Raw genomic sequence first — 15,916 nt, forward strand, 5'->3', positions numbered from 1 at the left:
ATATCCGATACCACATGCACAGGGCTCACCAGAGTTACTTGGCAGGGCACTTATAACCTAATTGAAGCTGAGCAACCAGAAAAGGTGGTGACAGAAGCTAGTGTGGACTTACTCAAGAAGTCTGATGCAACTCTCAAAGATTTGGCCGACTCTTTCCTTCACAGGATAGCGGCCAGAGATCAAATTCTTCCCTATACAGACGTTGTGCGATGGGCGATTGAAGAAATCCCCATATTGGACAGAACTTTTAATACCAGAGATGGGAGGATTTTCGGATCATTCAAGCCAGATGACCTAAGGCAAATGTATCATTTGCCTGAACCAGAGAAAATATATAACAAGGCCTTCTTGGAGAAGTTCGCAAGCGAGAATGAGATCGAATCTGAACCTATCAAGGATTGGAGGCAAAATCCCAACAAGCACAAGCATGAATCCTCCGGTAAGTACTCGGTCGATTCTTTGGCTTCTCCTTATTGTTATATGGGGATTATGATGTGTAGGCTGTGGGGATTGCATGATTCTGCCAATTTTACCATTGAAATGGTTCCTTTAATGGAGGCAGCAGTAAACAGTTGGATTATGGATTGGGCTACTATTCTTTCGGATAAATTAGCAGTAGCTGTTCGTGATTTTAGATCTCAGACTGTTGTTTCAGAAAGGAAAATGCCCCCGTTCTACTATAGTGCATATATCTTAGACACCCTTTGTTTCAATTCCGAATTTCCTGTTCTCGGGTGGAGGTGGACTGCACAGGACCCTTCACCCATTCATATATATCATCAAAAATTGTGGAAGTCTTCTTATAAAGACCACCTGTATCAAATCTGTAATGGTTTTATGGTGCCCATTTACTATTCCATTTTTGATAAACCCATTTCAAAAATTTCCTATCAAGCTTCCTTTGATTTACCAGCGGTAGCAAGTTGGTTTGGAGAAGAAAATTTCACCTATATCAGAGTTTTCGGCAGTGAAGCCGACCCACATGTTCTTCCTCTATATGTTCCAGATAAGCTGCTAGCAAGGGAAATTGCATATCAAATCATGGCTGAGAGTACTACACAGACTCTCAAAAGAGAAAAGAAGAAGGGATGGCCATCTTTTCCCTTCAGATGTGGTGTTTATACTCTGCATGATCTTAAACATGCAGAAAAGGAAGCCACGAAGCTTCAGTCTTTAACTCTGGCCACGATCCCAAACAGACCATACGACCCAAAAAAGACTGCTTACAATGCATTAGAACAGGCCAAATTAACAAGGTTTGAGCATCAGAAAGATATGTTTGATGACCTGTTCGTTGCCTCCGAATCAATAGGTCATGCTAAAGAACTCGCTAGGATGCAATATAATGATGAGGGATTAACTGAGTTCAATAAACTCAGAGAACAGAGGTTGCAAACTCTGCCTCTGGATTTACTGGCAACAACCCCAGCGACATCATCAAGCGGACCTGTTCAGGAACAGTCCAAGCAACAGGAGGAGAGGCAGAAGAAGCAACAGGAGAAAGAACTGGCAGATAAGCAGAAGAGGGAGCAAGAGGAACAACAGAAAAGGGAACAAGAAGAAAGGCAGAAAAAAGAACTGGCAGATAGGCAGAAAAGGGAACAAGAAGAAAAACAGAGGAAAGAAAAAGAGGAGCAGCAGAGGAAAGAGCAGGAGAAAGAGCAGCAGAAGCAAACCACCGATGTCAATGTAGACACTACTATAGACCCCAATTTATTACAAGAATGGCAGCAATTTCATTCCATCATCAGTGGATTGGAATGTTCAAAAGATGGGGATAATTCTAAGACAAATGATACGCAGGATGTTACCTCTCCTCAGGTTCTAAGTGGAACCAGCGGCCCACCAAGTTCTAAGGAAGTTGAAGTTATTCCAAAAGACCCCTCTGACCAGATTATTCTACAGATAGAAGATATTCCGCCATTGGATGTTTTCTACAGCCCAAGACACAGGGCAGTTGTAAAGCGATCAAGGAAGAGACGAAGGATTGATCAACCTTCTATCTTCCCAGAACAAACGGTCACGGGTAATGTAGTATGGAAGGAGGAATTGGATCCCTCCGATGACTTAACAAAGCTATCACAGTATGCGGGCGCTTATTCGGCGGCAACAATTGACAAAGCATCGGAGGTGAGCCTTCTATTGAAGAATAAGGACCAAGAAATCTTTGCGTTACAGACAGAATTGGTTGAAACAAAGCAAAGGGCAGCACAAGCAGAAGAACAGTTGCTGGCACAACAACAAGAGAACAATCAGTTGACTCAGCAATTGCAAGCAGAAAGGCAAAGGATTGATCAGGGTGCAATCCAGAAACAAAAAGAATTGTCGGAGGCATTGGAAAATTTGAGAGTGGCGAATGAGCAAATGATAAAGACCAAAGATGAGCAAATCGCTCAAATGTCATCGCAGCTGGAAAAGATGAAGGGCGCGTCGCAGGTAAAAGAGTTTAAATCAGAGGCATTATTGATAAACAATGCATTGATATCTCAGGTCAGACTCTTATGTCAACAGATCGCTCAAGCTGAGCCACTATGTGAGCTAACTACAGCAATAAATCAGCAGGTAGAAAAGGCCAGGACTGAACTAGATCAAGCGGACGAGGCCATTACTGCATATCTTGACTGGCAAGATACTGATTTGGGAAAAGCAGCAAAATTGCCCAGGATTATAGAAACACATAAAGATATACTTTTCACAGAATGGCACACTCAAGTGATGAAAGCAGAAAGGGCGGCTTCAAGATGTAAATCAACCGCCAACAATCTAGTGGATCTAGTCAATAACACTCTTTACCTGGCCAATATGATTTCTCAATGTACACCGGGAAAGATGACAACCACAAATACATTAGAGCAAACATGCTACCCTGAATTAGAGGAAAAGGAAGATTAATCGCTGGAGTTAAAAGCTTAACCTCAGATGCATATTGGCTCTTTTTAATCAAGCCACATACACAGAGATCTGCCCTAAAGTGCCTTACAGACGCAATCGGGTGTATAATTCCCGATATCCAAGATGCCACCTACGCTGCACAGCTCAGTTCGTGCCTCAACAAACCCTCGGAAGTTGAGCCAATGCTTGCATTAAATCAGCTCAGATTCAAAGGAAAGCAGCCGACTTAATGAGTCACCTTCCCGCTTGCCAGATCGCCAACCAAAACAGGATCAAGAGTTATTGATACCAGCTTAGTAGGATTTCTGTTTAGTAGATATTTAAATTAGATTAGTATTTATAGACCCTTTCATTGTTTTGGAAAGGGTCGTAAAATTTTGTAACAGACTTAATAGGCTGAAGTTTGCACTACTGTGCTTCAGTCACTATTCTTTTATGAAATTGGACCAGTTGTTCTGAATTCGACATTAAATTTTTTAATGCAATTGCGCACTATTGCCTTTGTTGAGGACGATTTCTGTGTTGGAGGAAGAACTGCTAATAGCGATTGATATTTGGGAATGTGCCGCAGCTCATATGGTACTTTTATCTACGTCTGAAGTCATTCCTTTTATATGAATTGTTATGCTATATATTCTTGCTATTGTTGAATACATGTATGCGCTGTAACAGCAAATCTCTATCTCAGCCCACTATTGGATGTTTTGCGATTTGCCTTTTCCTTTAATCATGCATGTAACAATGATATAAATGATAAAGTGTAGTAATTTCGCTGTTATCGCTTTGTGTAACTATTTATGCACAGCAATCTTGAATAATTTAATATCTATGTTTAGAGACAGAGTCATCTATATGCCTGTCTAAAAGCTCAGATCATCAAACGCTACACTTTAGAGATCGATAAAACCCCGGGGTAGATTATAGTTATTATATTCATGCCGATAGTTTTAGTTGTTTGCTTATCACTAGCATAATCTATAAGTCACTCATCCATCCCATTTTATCTATTTTTGGGAAACTGGTCCCATTATCCCCAGTCGGAGCCACTATTCCAAACGGAAAAGGAGCTGTACTAAGGTCCGGACCGGGTGGTTTCCCCTATGTTGTTGCAGCGATTTTCGAGGCATCAACATAATTGGCGCTAGAAGGAGGGCCATCAACTGTGAATGGCACATAAGTCCAAACCTATAAGCCATTCTAAGAGTAATTCTCCCTCCGAATCCCCTCGACCTTCCCATTTGCACACTGGTTCGCCGGTATCCAAACAAGGAGAAGGGGAATCAACTACCACTGCTCAAACCCATCATACCCCAGAACAATTAAGTCTTGAATCACCTGAAGTCCAGTCTCTAATCCATAAACTTCAGAGCTTCTCGATTTCACCACAGAAATCTGAGGTATCAGAAAGTAGTGCGACTTCACAATTCAATCTGACTCATCCTCTCACCAGACTTCAGAGCGAAAAACTTGGTATTGAACCCACTGAGTTCCCTTTACCCAAAAGGAAAAAGGCGAAGAAAATTACTGAAGGATCTGATAGTGAAGAGCTCTCATCCACGTCCTCCATTGCATTTTCCCCTCTGCGAAGTCAACCATCCACTCCCCCATTAAAAATTGTCGTTCACCAGGGATCAGAAGCCTCAATATCCCAACCTGTTCACTCCTCATCTTTGACCCCTTCCCATACATCTGGAATCCCAACAGTAGTGTCAACCACTGTCGCTATTATAATGGCAGACCCATGGACTAGGCCAGGTGCAGTCAACATGCCTGCACCATTGCATGATCTACCAGATGCTCCTGAAAAATGGCTGCCTAAATTTAACCCAGATGACGGGACCCAGGCTGAAGAACACATTAACAATTTTATGTTAGCAGTTAACTTAAAAGGAGTGACAGAGCAAGATGTTGTTGTAAGACTCTTCCCCTACACCTTACAAGGATCAGCAGGATCCTGGTATTTTTCCTTACCCTCTGGTTCAATTACCAGTTGGAACACATGCCAAGAGCAGTTTCTTACCAAATATGGAGATGATAGGTCCTTAGCTACTTTAATAAACGACCTCTCCAATCTGAGAATAGAGCATAGGGAACCAATAAAAGAGTTTAATGCCAGATTTAATAAACTCCTAAATAAAATCCCTACCGCTTCTAAACCAAGTGAACAAATTCGAAGCGAATGGTATATTACCGCCCTACCTGCCAACATAGCTATTTTTGTCGACAGGGCTGGGAAACCTACCTTAGCTGAAAACATGAGAGAAGCACTTGCTGTTGAAAAGCGCATTAACGCTCTAGAGAAGAAAGCTGCTTTGGAAGATAGAAAAGCTAAAAAAGTCTCATTTAAAGAGGATTCCAAGAGGAAAACCCCAAAGGACCCGTACGACATGGAGGGTTTACAAAAAGTCCTTAAAACGTTGTCTAACGAAATGGTTGAAATAAAGAAGCAGGTGGCCGAAACCTCAAACAAAAGACCATTTAGGACTTTTAAGAAAACTGAAACAAAGCCACCCAATGTTATATCTAACGCAGATTCAGAGCAAGAAGAAGAGGAAGAGGAAACAACCTCACAAACCGATGATGAAGAAGAAGTAGCTGAATGCCACGGAATGTGGGATTTTATACTCCCAAACTCTGATACCGAGAATGAAGAAGAAGCCTTTCCGGTTACTACAAGAAGTAAAAGTACTTCTGAACCTGCCCAGGCAACTTCAAAGAAAAGGAGCGCAGGTGCAACCACGACAAAGGAAAAAGTTCCCCCAAAGAAGTCGCCTGTAGTTATTCCGCAAAACCAGCCTTCAACTTCTAATTCTCCTTCAACATCCAAGACATTAGTGGTATCCGATTCAATGGAATATAACATTGTTGATGACATGAAGAAAACTAAGGCAAACATAACTATGTTTGAGCTTAGTAAATTAAAGCATCAGCAAAAATTACTTCTTAAAGAATTGAATGTTGTTCCCTCTACTCCCCTTCCCAGTGCAAGAGCTGCCAACGATTCAGGCCAACCTCCTTCAGGTATGGTTGAAGCTACCGATTCAGTTCTAATTGGAGATAGATCGAATTCTCATACTCCACCCTTCCTGCTGACCTATGAGATTTATAACAAAAACCTGCACAACTGTTTAATTGATTCAGGGGCATCATCTAATATAATGCCAGCTTCAGTTTGCTCTAAACTGAACATTGAACCCCAGAAGTCTGCTATTCATATTGTACAGTTGGACAGGACCAAAGTGCAGGTTGTGGGAGAAATTAATTCCGTAACCATCAGGTTGTCTGCCGATCCCAGGATTGTACAGAGGATTGATATCTTAATTGCTGACATACCTGAATTCTACGGTTTAATTTTGAGCAGAGATTGGTCCGAAAAACTGCATGGGTACATTTCCACAGATTGGTCACATATGTGGCTTCCCTACAAGGGAAAGCCAAATCAAATAAGGATCGATCGAGAGAAGCATATGACCCACACAGTTACTGAATTTGAGCAAGAAAACCAACCTGTGGCGTTCAACAACAACATTTTGGGGAACTATTCATCAGAGTCATTCTTTGGCAACTTTGTTGCCCAACCATCTCCTTTTTCAGTCAATCATTTTACATCTCAGATTGAAATTTTTTCACAAACTGATAAGTCCAGATGTTTTAATGATGCTGAGGAAAATGTAAATATTTTTGTTAATACTCCTTTATTTTGGTCTTTATATTTTGATGGCTCTAAGTCCAGCGAGGGCTCAGGAGCAGGTTGCATTTTGGTTAGTCCACAAGGAGAAAAGACAATGCTGTCTTGTAGGTTAGAATTTGACTGCACTAACAACACAGCCGAATATGAAGCTTTAGTCCAGGGATTATATAAAGCAATCGGCCTCGAAGTGCAATATCTAAAAGTATTCGGCAATTCGGAAATCATTGTCAAACAGGTGAGGAATGCAATTCATTGTCTTTCAAGTCACCTCAAGCATTATCAATCGCTAGTACAGGATCTTACCTCACACTTTTCAGCATTTAACATTTCTTCCATTCCTAGGTCACAAAACTCGGCAGCCGACCTACTAGCCAATGTAGCTTCTAAGCTTCTACCTTCTGAAGACTACAGCCTTGATAGATTTTCTGTAGAATTACTTTTTAGGCCTTCAATTCCTGACAATGTCATTAATTGGAGAGTATAGGAAGCATTTATTAAATTGTTAAGAAAAAACAAACAAGTCTTTGCTTGGAAGTATGATGACTTGAAGACGTATGATACATCTATTATCCAGCATACCATTCCTATGCTTCCTGATCAGAAACCGATTCAGCAAAAGTTAAGAAAAATACATCCAAATTTGGAGAGCCAGATAAAGTCGGAGCTTAACAAGCTCTTGAAAGCCAAGATTATTTTTTAGTCCGACATTCAAACTGGGTCTCTAATATGGTGCCAGTCAGAAAGAAAAATGGCGACATTCGAATCTGTATTGATTTCAGGAACCTGAACAAAGCGAGCTTGAAAGATAACTTCCCATTACCTACTATGGAGAAAATCCTCCAATCAGTAGCAGGCTCTGAATTGATGTCCTTTCTTGATGGATTCTCAGGATATAACCAAGTTCTGGTTCACCCTGATGACCAACTTAAAACCACATTCAAAACAAAATGGGGAACATATCCATATCAGAAAATGCCTTTTGGACTCATAAATGCAGGAGCGACATTCCAGAGAGCTATGGATATAGCCTTTAAAGGGTTGATTAATCGAACAGTAGTCGTCTATCTAGACGATATTACTGTATATTCTAAGAAGAGATATAATCATTTGCATGACTTAAATCAAATCTTTCAACGATGCAAAAGATATGGTATTTCTCTGAACCCAAAGAAGTCTTTCTTTGCTCTTGATCAAGGAAAACTCTTAGGCTTTATAGTATCCAAAGATGGCATTTATATTGATCCTGATCGGATCAAGGAAATTTCTGAAATCCCTTTCCCACACAATAAAAAGTCGATGCAGTCATTTTTAGGCCAGATTAATTTTGTTAAACGATTTGTTCCATATTTTTCTCAAATTGTATTACCACTTCAGACAATGATCAAGAAGAATTCAGTCTTCAAGTGGGGATCAGAAGAAAAGCAAGCTTTTGATGTTATCAAGCAATCAATAATCAATGCCCCGGCCTTGAATACTCCAAATTTTTCTAATCATTTTACATTGTATACCATTGCGTCCGATGTATCTTATGCTGCAGTTCTCACGCAGCCAAATGCTCACAATTTAGAGGCACCCATATCATTCTTCAGTTCAAATCTTCAGGGTGCCGAATTAAATTACTCCGATGTAGAAAAACAAGCCTTTGCTGTATTAAAGCGGTCAAACATTATCGACCCTTTCTTTTAAAAACCCATACAAAAATAATAGTTCCTTTCCCGGCAGTTAGGCAACTATTAATTCAAAAAGAGCTGGGTGAAAAAAGGGCAAATTGGGTCACAGCGCTTCAAGAGTATGACCTAGAAATTAAGCCAGCAAAGATTGTTAGGGGCCAAGGTTTTTGCAGGATATTGGCAGGAGCATCCAACATTCCAGAATCAAGCGACACAGATCAAACTCAAGAAATTAATCAGATAAGTGTTACTGATTCTGGATCTCAATATGCAGATTTAATCTTTTATTTAAAGAATGGTTATGCACCTCCGAATTTGTCTTACAAAAACAAAAGGGCCATTAGATTAAAAGCGAAGAATTTTACAATCATTGATGACGTGCTTTTTAGACAGAATTACGATTCTATCTTGTTGAGATGCCTTGAAAAACCTGAAGCCCAAAAGGTTTTGCAGGAGCTACATGATGGACCAGCAGGAAGACATTTCGGAGCTGACACAACAACTCACAAAATTATTCATGCTGGTTACTATTGGCCTACTTTGTTTAAAGATGCTCACGAGTATGTAAGGAAATGTCTAAATTGTCAAACTGCTAGCGGAAGACAACGTAAATCAGCTTTTCCCCTGCAACCAATCAACATTGAACAGCCATTTGAGCAATGGGGATTGGATATCATTGGGGAGATTACTCCAGCATCTTCCAAACAGCATAAGTATATCCTTACTGCTACCGATTACTTTACAAAGTGGGTTGAGGCAATCCCTTTAAAGACAGCAAACTCTGAAGCAATCATTGAATTCATAGACCAATTCATCATTACCAGGTTTGGTGTCCCAAATGCTCTTGTTTTTGATAATGCATCTTACTTTTCAGGCAATGCGATGTTTGATTTCGCTATTAAAAGAGGATTTAAGTTAAAATATTCTGCTAATTATTATCCCCAAGGAAATGGTTTAGCAGAATCTACTAATAAGAATCTGATTAAAATCATTAAGCGAACTATCGAACAAAATCAGAGGAATTGGCACAAATCCTTAGTGTTCGCATTATGGGCTGATAGAATAACACAGAAAGCTTCTATTGGAACTTCTCCATTTAATCTTGTCTATGGAAAAGAAGCAATCTTACCCACAAATCTTATTCTTCCTTCTTTAGCCCTAGTGCAGTTCATTGAGGAAACTCCTTCCTCTTCTATTCAGTTTAGACATGACCAGATCCTAAAATTAGAAGAAGAAAGAGAAAAAGCCAAGGTTACCCATGCCAAACATCAGCAAGTCATCAAAGTAGCTTTTGATTCAGCCTCATCCGGTTCAAAACAGTTCCAAGTCGGTGATTTAGTTCTGAAATGGGACAAAGAACATGAGGACAAGGGTAAACACTCCAAGTTCCAGAAGTTGTGGCTTGGACCATTTCAGATCTGTGAGAAGATAGGCCATTCAATCTTTATATTGCAAGATTTATCAGGTTTGAGAGATTCCCTCCCTGTTAATGGCCTTGTCTTAAAGAAATTCTTTCACTGAGGAGGTAACCCCTTCTCCTTTCATTTCAGTAGGTTTTTATAGTTTGTAGGATTTTTAGAAATAAGGTTGTGAGATGTCTCCCATTGACCTTTTGCTGTATTTAAAAAGTTGTCCCATAGAATGAATATGAACATTTGCTTTTGAAATGATAGAATTTTTAACCAAAAAGGATAATTTCTAGGAAATTAGATATCTTTGTATTCTGAAATCACAATTCAAATTTTGTCAACTCCTCTCAAAGCATAGAAATATTGTAAACCATTTTCTGTTTTCAAATTGGTCTCTAAAGGTTATCCATACTAAGATAGGAATCAATCCAATCTCAGCATCTTCAACTCTTACTCTGTCATCCATTACTCTTAAGAAGAAGATTGTTCACCCCATTCACTAAAGTTTATGATTTTTCAGAGTGTAATTCTAAAATATAAGATATTTAAGATAAGAGGTCTTATTACAAGCCTGCTTACCACGTTCATAGAGAAATAGTTTATCTGACATTACCAATACTGCAAACCAAAACAGGGTAATGGCTTGAAATTAAAAGACAAGGGGTCTCATCACGAGCCAGCTTGTTCAGTTAAACTACTATCAGTGAGTGGCATTGTCAAACAGCTGGCCACCAAACCAGGACAATGGCTTTTTATCTTATCAATGACAAAGAAGAAAAAGGAAATGAAATACAAAATATGAAAAAATATTTTGAATTCATTCTGTTAATCACACTCTTAATTGGATGGGACAATGGACAATCACATGGTTAAAAGGTATCCCTGTCGAAACTATAGATGTTTGCTGGCAGCAGAGGCTCTACCTATGACAGATGAGTTTACTATAAAGGCTGATTTGGAAAGATATTCTATTTTATCATTACAAACCAATAAAGACCTATTTCAAAGCTTAGAATGTTTTTATTTTCTTAAAAAGAGGAAGTCAACAAAATAGTTTCATTTTTTTGAATATATTGAAATCTAGTTATATTAGAAATTTCCCCATTGATTGAAACTCTATTTTCTGAAAAAGCTTAAGTGTTTCTATTTTTGAAAGAGATAACTGGTTCTTCCAGCGAATCGCCAATTGTTGTGCTCTACAACAACCCCCCATTTCATATCATCTTTACTTATAAATATTAACGTATGAAATGGGTCCCTTTAAAATTTAATTTGGTATCAATGCTATTATAATCCAAAAAAGTCCAATAAATGAATAAATGCACTTTATAAAACTTTCTGGGCAAACCCTTAAAAGAAATCATGTAATGATTTGTCATTGCGATAAAGCGATCGCAAGATCGCATATCGCAATGACACATGAATTATAATTAAGCACCCCAAAGTTTTCCGCCGATGCGCATTCGGCGCATTCGGCGATCGGCGATATTCCATGTACATGTTATAATGCCCCATGCCAATAGTCCCGACGCGATACGTATTCGGCGAATTCGGCGATCGGCGACACGCTACAACAGTTGTGATGTTCCCAAAGACTTGTCCCGATGCGATGCGCAATCTAGAATCGGATATCGGCGGCAATCTCACCCAACTCTTATTGCGCTCAAAGCTTTTCGCCGATGCGATATCGCATTCGGCGATCGGTGATATCCAATACACACCATTAAAGCGCACTAATTATATCCCCGATTGCGATCCGATAAAGCGCGGTTTTCAACGAAGAGCCGTTAAGTGATGGGATGGCACAATTCATTTGTAATAAAAGCTTGATCTCTCACGCAATCCTTCATCTATGCTCAACCGCCAAAACGTCCATTGCATGCTTAAGTGAATCGTTCACCCAAATAACGATATAATGGGCATTTAAGGAATGACGGATTGAAAACGGCTAATTAATAAGATCATGTCCTAAAATATTTTTACGGATTGTATCCGCGCCCATTTTAAAAGCTAAATCCTTCAGTTACGCATCTATTCATATGTGCTGTATCACTTAAGAGTTTTTCATCGCTATCTCTGTGTATTACGCCCAATTGCCTCTTTGTGCAGAATTCATTCGTAGAAGCCAGGCCTGAGAAAATGGGAAAGAAGTCCAAGAAGACTGCAGGTGCTTCCGCAACACCAACTGCAGGACAAGCGGCCGCAAATAAAAAGAAGGGACTAATATCCGATACCACATGCACAGGGCTCACCAGAGTTACTTGGCAAGGCACTTATAACCTAATTGAAGCTGAGCAACCAGAAAAGGTGGTGACAGAAGCCAGTGTGGACTTACTCAAGAAGTCTGATGCAACTCTCAAAGATTTGGCCGACTCTTTCCTTCACAGGATAGCGGCCAGAGATCAAATTCTTCCCTATACAGACGTTGTGCGATGGGCGATTGAAGAAATCCCCATATTGGACAGAACTTTTAATACCAGAGATGGGAGGATTTTCGGATCATTCAAGCCAGATGACCTAAGGCAAATGTATCATTTGCCTGAACCAGAGAAAATATATAACAAGGCCTTCTTGGAGAAGTTCGCAAGCGAGAATGAGATCGAATCTGAACCTATCAAGGATTGGAGGCAAAATCCCAACAAGCACAAGCATGAATCCTCCGGTAAGTACTCGATCGATTCTTTGGCTTCTCCTTATTGTTATGCGGGGATTATGATGTGTAGGCTGTGGGGATTGCATGATTCTGCCAATTTTACCATTGAAATGGTTCCTTTAATGGAGGCAGCAGTAAACAGTTGGATTATGGATTGGGCTACTATTCTTTCAGATAAATTAGCGGTAGCTGTTCGTGATTTTAGATCTCAGACTGTTGTTTCAGAAAGGAAAATGCCCCCGTTCTACTATAGTGCATATATCTTAGACACCTTTGTTTCAATTCCGAATTTCCTGTTCTCGGGTGGAGGTGGACTGCACAGGACCCTTCACCCATTCATATATATCATCAAAAATTGTGGAAGTCTTCTTATAAAGACCACCTGTATCAAATCTGTAATGGTTTTATGGTGCCCATTTACTATTCCATTTTTGATAAACCCATTTCAAAAATTTCCTATCAAGCTTCCTTTGATTTACCAGCGTAGCAAGTTGGTTTGGAGAAGAAAATTTCACCTATATCAGAGTTTTCGGCAGTGAAGCCGACCCACATGTTCTTCCTCTATATGTTCCAGATAAGCTGCTAGCAAGGGAAATTGCATATCAAATCATGGCTGAGAGTACTACACAGACTCTCAAAAGAGAAAAGAAGAAGGGATGGCCATCTTTTCCCTTCAGATGTGGTGTTTATACTCTGCATGATCTTAAACATGCAGAAAAGGAAGCCACGAAGCTTCAGTCTTTAACTCTGGCCACAATCCCAAACAGACCATACGACCCAAAAAAGACTGCTTACAATGCATTAGAACAGGCCAAATTAACAAGGTTTGAGCATCAGAAAGATATGTTTGATGACCTGTTCGTTGCCTCCGAATCAATAGGACATGCTAAAGAACTCGCTAGGATGCAATATAATGATGAGGGATTAACTGAGTTCAATAAACCAGAGAACAAAGGTTGCAAACTCTACCTCTGGATTTACTGGCAACAACCCCAGCGACATCATCAAGCGGACCTGTTCAGGGAACAGTCAAGCAACAGGAGGAGAGGCAGAAGAAGAAGCAACAGGAGAAAGAACACTGACAGATAAGCAGAAAGGGAACAGAGGAACAACAGAGAAGGGAACAAGAAGAAAGGAGAAAAAAGAACTGGCAGATAGGCAGAAAAAGGAACAAGAAGAAAAACAGAGGAAAGAAAAAGAGGAACAACAGAGGAAAGAGCAGCAGGAGCAAACCACCGATGTCAATGTAGACACTACTATAGACCCCAATTTATTACAAGAATGGCAGCAATTTCATTCCATCATCAGTGGATTGGAATGTTCAAAAGATGGGGATACTTCTAAGACAAATGATACTCAGGATGTTACCTCTCCTCAGGTTCTAAGTGGAACCAGCGGCCCACCAAGTTCTAAGGAAGTTGAAGTTATTCCAAAAGACCCCTCTGACCAGATTATTCTACAGATAGAAGATATTCCGCCATTGGATGTTTTCTACAGCCCAAGACACAGGGCAGTTGTAAAGCGATCAAGGAAGAGACGAAGGATTGATCAACCTTCTATCTTCCCAGAACAAACGGTCACGGGTAATGTAGTATGGAAGGAGGAATTGGATCCCTCTGATGACTTAACAAAGCTATCACAGTATGCGGGCGCTTATTCGGCGGCAACAATTGACAAAGCATCGGAGGTGAGCCTTCTATTGAAGAATAAGGACCAAGAAATCTTTGCGTTACAGGCAGAATTGGTTGAAACAAAGCAAAGGGCAGCACAAGCAGAAGAACAGTTGTTGGCACAACAACAAGAGAACAATCAGTTGACTCAGCAATTGCAAGCGGAAAGGCAAAGGATTGATCAAGGTGCGATCCAGAAACAAAAAGAATTGTCGGAGGCATTGGAAAATTTGAGAGTGGCGAATGAGCAAATGATAAAGACCAAAGATGAGCAAATTGCTCAAATGTCATCGCAGCTGGAAAAGATGAAGGGCGCGTCGCAGGTAAAAGAGTTTAAATCAGAGGCATTATTGATAAACAATGCGTTGATATCTCAGGTCAGACTCTTATGTCAACAGATCGCTCAAGCTGAGCCACTATGTGAGCTAACTACAACAATAAATCAGCAGGTAGAAAACGCCAGGACTGAACTAGATCAAGCGGACGAGGCCATTACTGCATATCTTGAATGGCAAGATACTGATTTGGGAAAAGCAGCAAAATTGCCCAGGATTATAGAAACACATAAAGATATACTTTTCACAGAATGGCACACTCAAGTGATGAAAGCAGAAAGGGCGGCTTCAAGATGTAAATCAACCGCCAACAATCTAGTGGATCTAGTCAATAACACTCTTTACCTGGCCAATATGATTTCTCAATGTACACCGGGAAAGATGACAACCACAAATACATTAGAGCAAACATGCTACCCTGAATTAGAGGAAAAGGAAGATTAATCGCTGGAGTTAAAAGCTTAACCTCAGATGCATATTGGCTCTTTTTAATCAAGCCACATACACAGAGATCTGCCCTAAAGTGCCTTACAGACGCAATCGGGTGTATAATTCCCGATATCCAAGATGCCACCTACGCTGCACAGCTCAGTTCGTGCCTCAACAAACCCCCGGAAGTTGAGCCAATGCTTGCATTAAATCAGCTCAGATTCAAAGGAAAGCAGCCGACTTAATGAGTCACCCTCCCGCTTGCCAGATCGCCAACCAAAACAGGATCAAGAGTTATTGATACCAGCTTAGTAGGATTTCTGTTTAGTATATATTTAAATTAGATTAGTATTTATAGACCCTTTCATTGTTTTGGAAAGGGTCGTAAAATTTTGTAACAGACTTAATAGGCTGAAGTTTGCACTACTGTGCTTCAGTCACTATTCTTTTATGAAATTGGACCAGTTGTTCTGAATTCGACATCAAATTTTTTAATGCAATTGCGCACTATTGCCTTTGTTGAGGACGATTTCTGTGTTGGAGGAAGAACTGCTAATAGCGATTGATATTTGGGAATGTGCCGCAGCTCATATGGTACTTTTATCTATGTCTAAAGTCATTTCTTTTATATGAATTGTTATGCTATATATTCTTGCTATTGTTGAATACATGTATGCGCTGTAACAGCAAATCTCTATCTCAGCCCACTATTGGATGTTTTGCGATTTGCCTTTTCCTTTAATCATGCATGTAACAATGATATAAATGATAAAGTGTAGTAATTTCGCTGTTATCGCTTTGTGTAACTATTTATGCATAGCAATCTTGAATAATTTAATATCTATGTTTAGAGACAGAGTCATCTATATGCCTGTCTAAAAGCTCAGATCATCAAACGCTACACTTTAGAGATCGATAAAACCCCGGGGTAGATTATAGTTATTATATTCATGCCGATAGTTTTAGTTGTTTGCTTATCACTAGCATAATCTATAAGTCACTCATCCATCCCATTTTATCTATTTTTGGGAAACTGGTCCCATTATCCCCAGTCGGAGCCACTATTCCAAACGGAAAAGGAGCTGTACTAAGGTCCGGACCGGGTGGTTTCCCCTATGTTGTTGCAGCGATTTTCGAGGCATCAACAGGTATAATTGGGACTTCTTA

This window comes from Pinus tabuliformis, chromosome 5_2, assembly GCF_031772625.1.
Source record: "Pinus tabuliformis cultivar Carrire ecotype Pingquan chromosome 5_2, CPIR1, whole genome shotgun sequence".
Lineage (NCBI taxonomy): Eukaryota > Viridiplantae > Streptophyta > Pinopsida > Pinales > Pinaceae > Pinus > Pinus tabuliformis.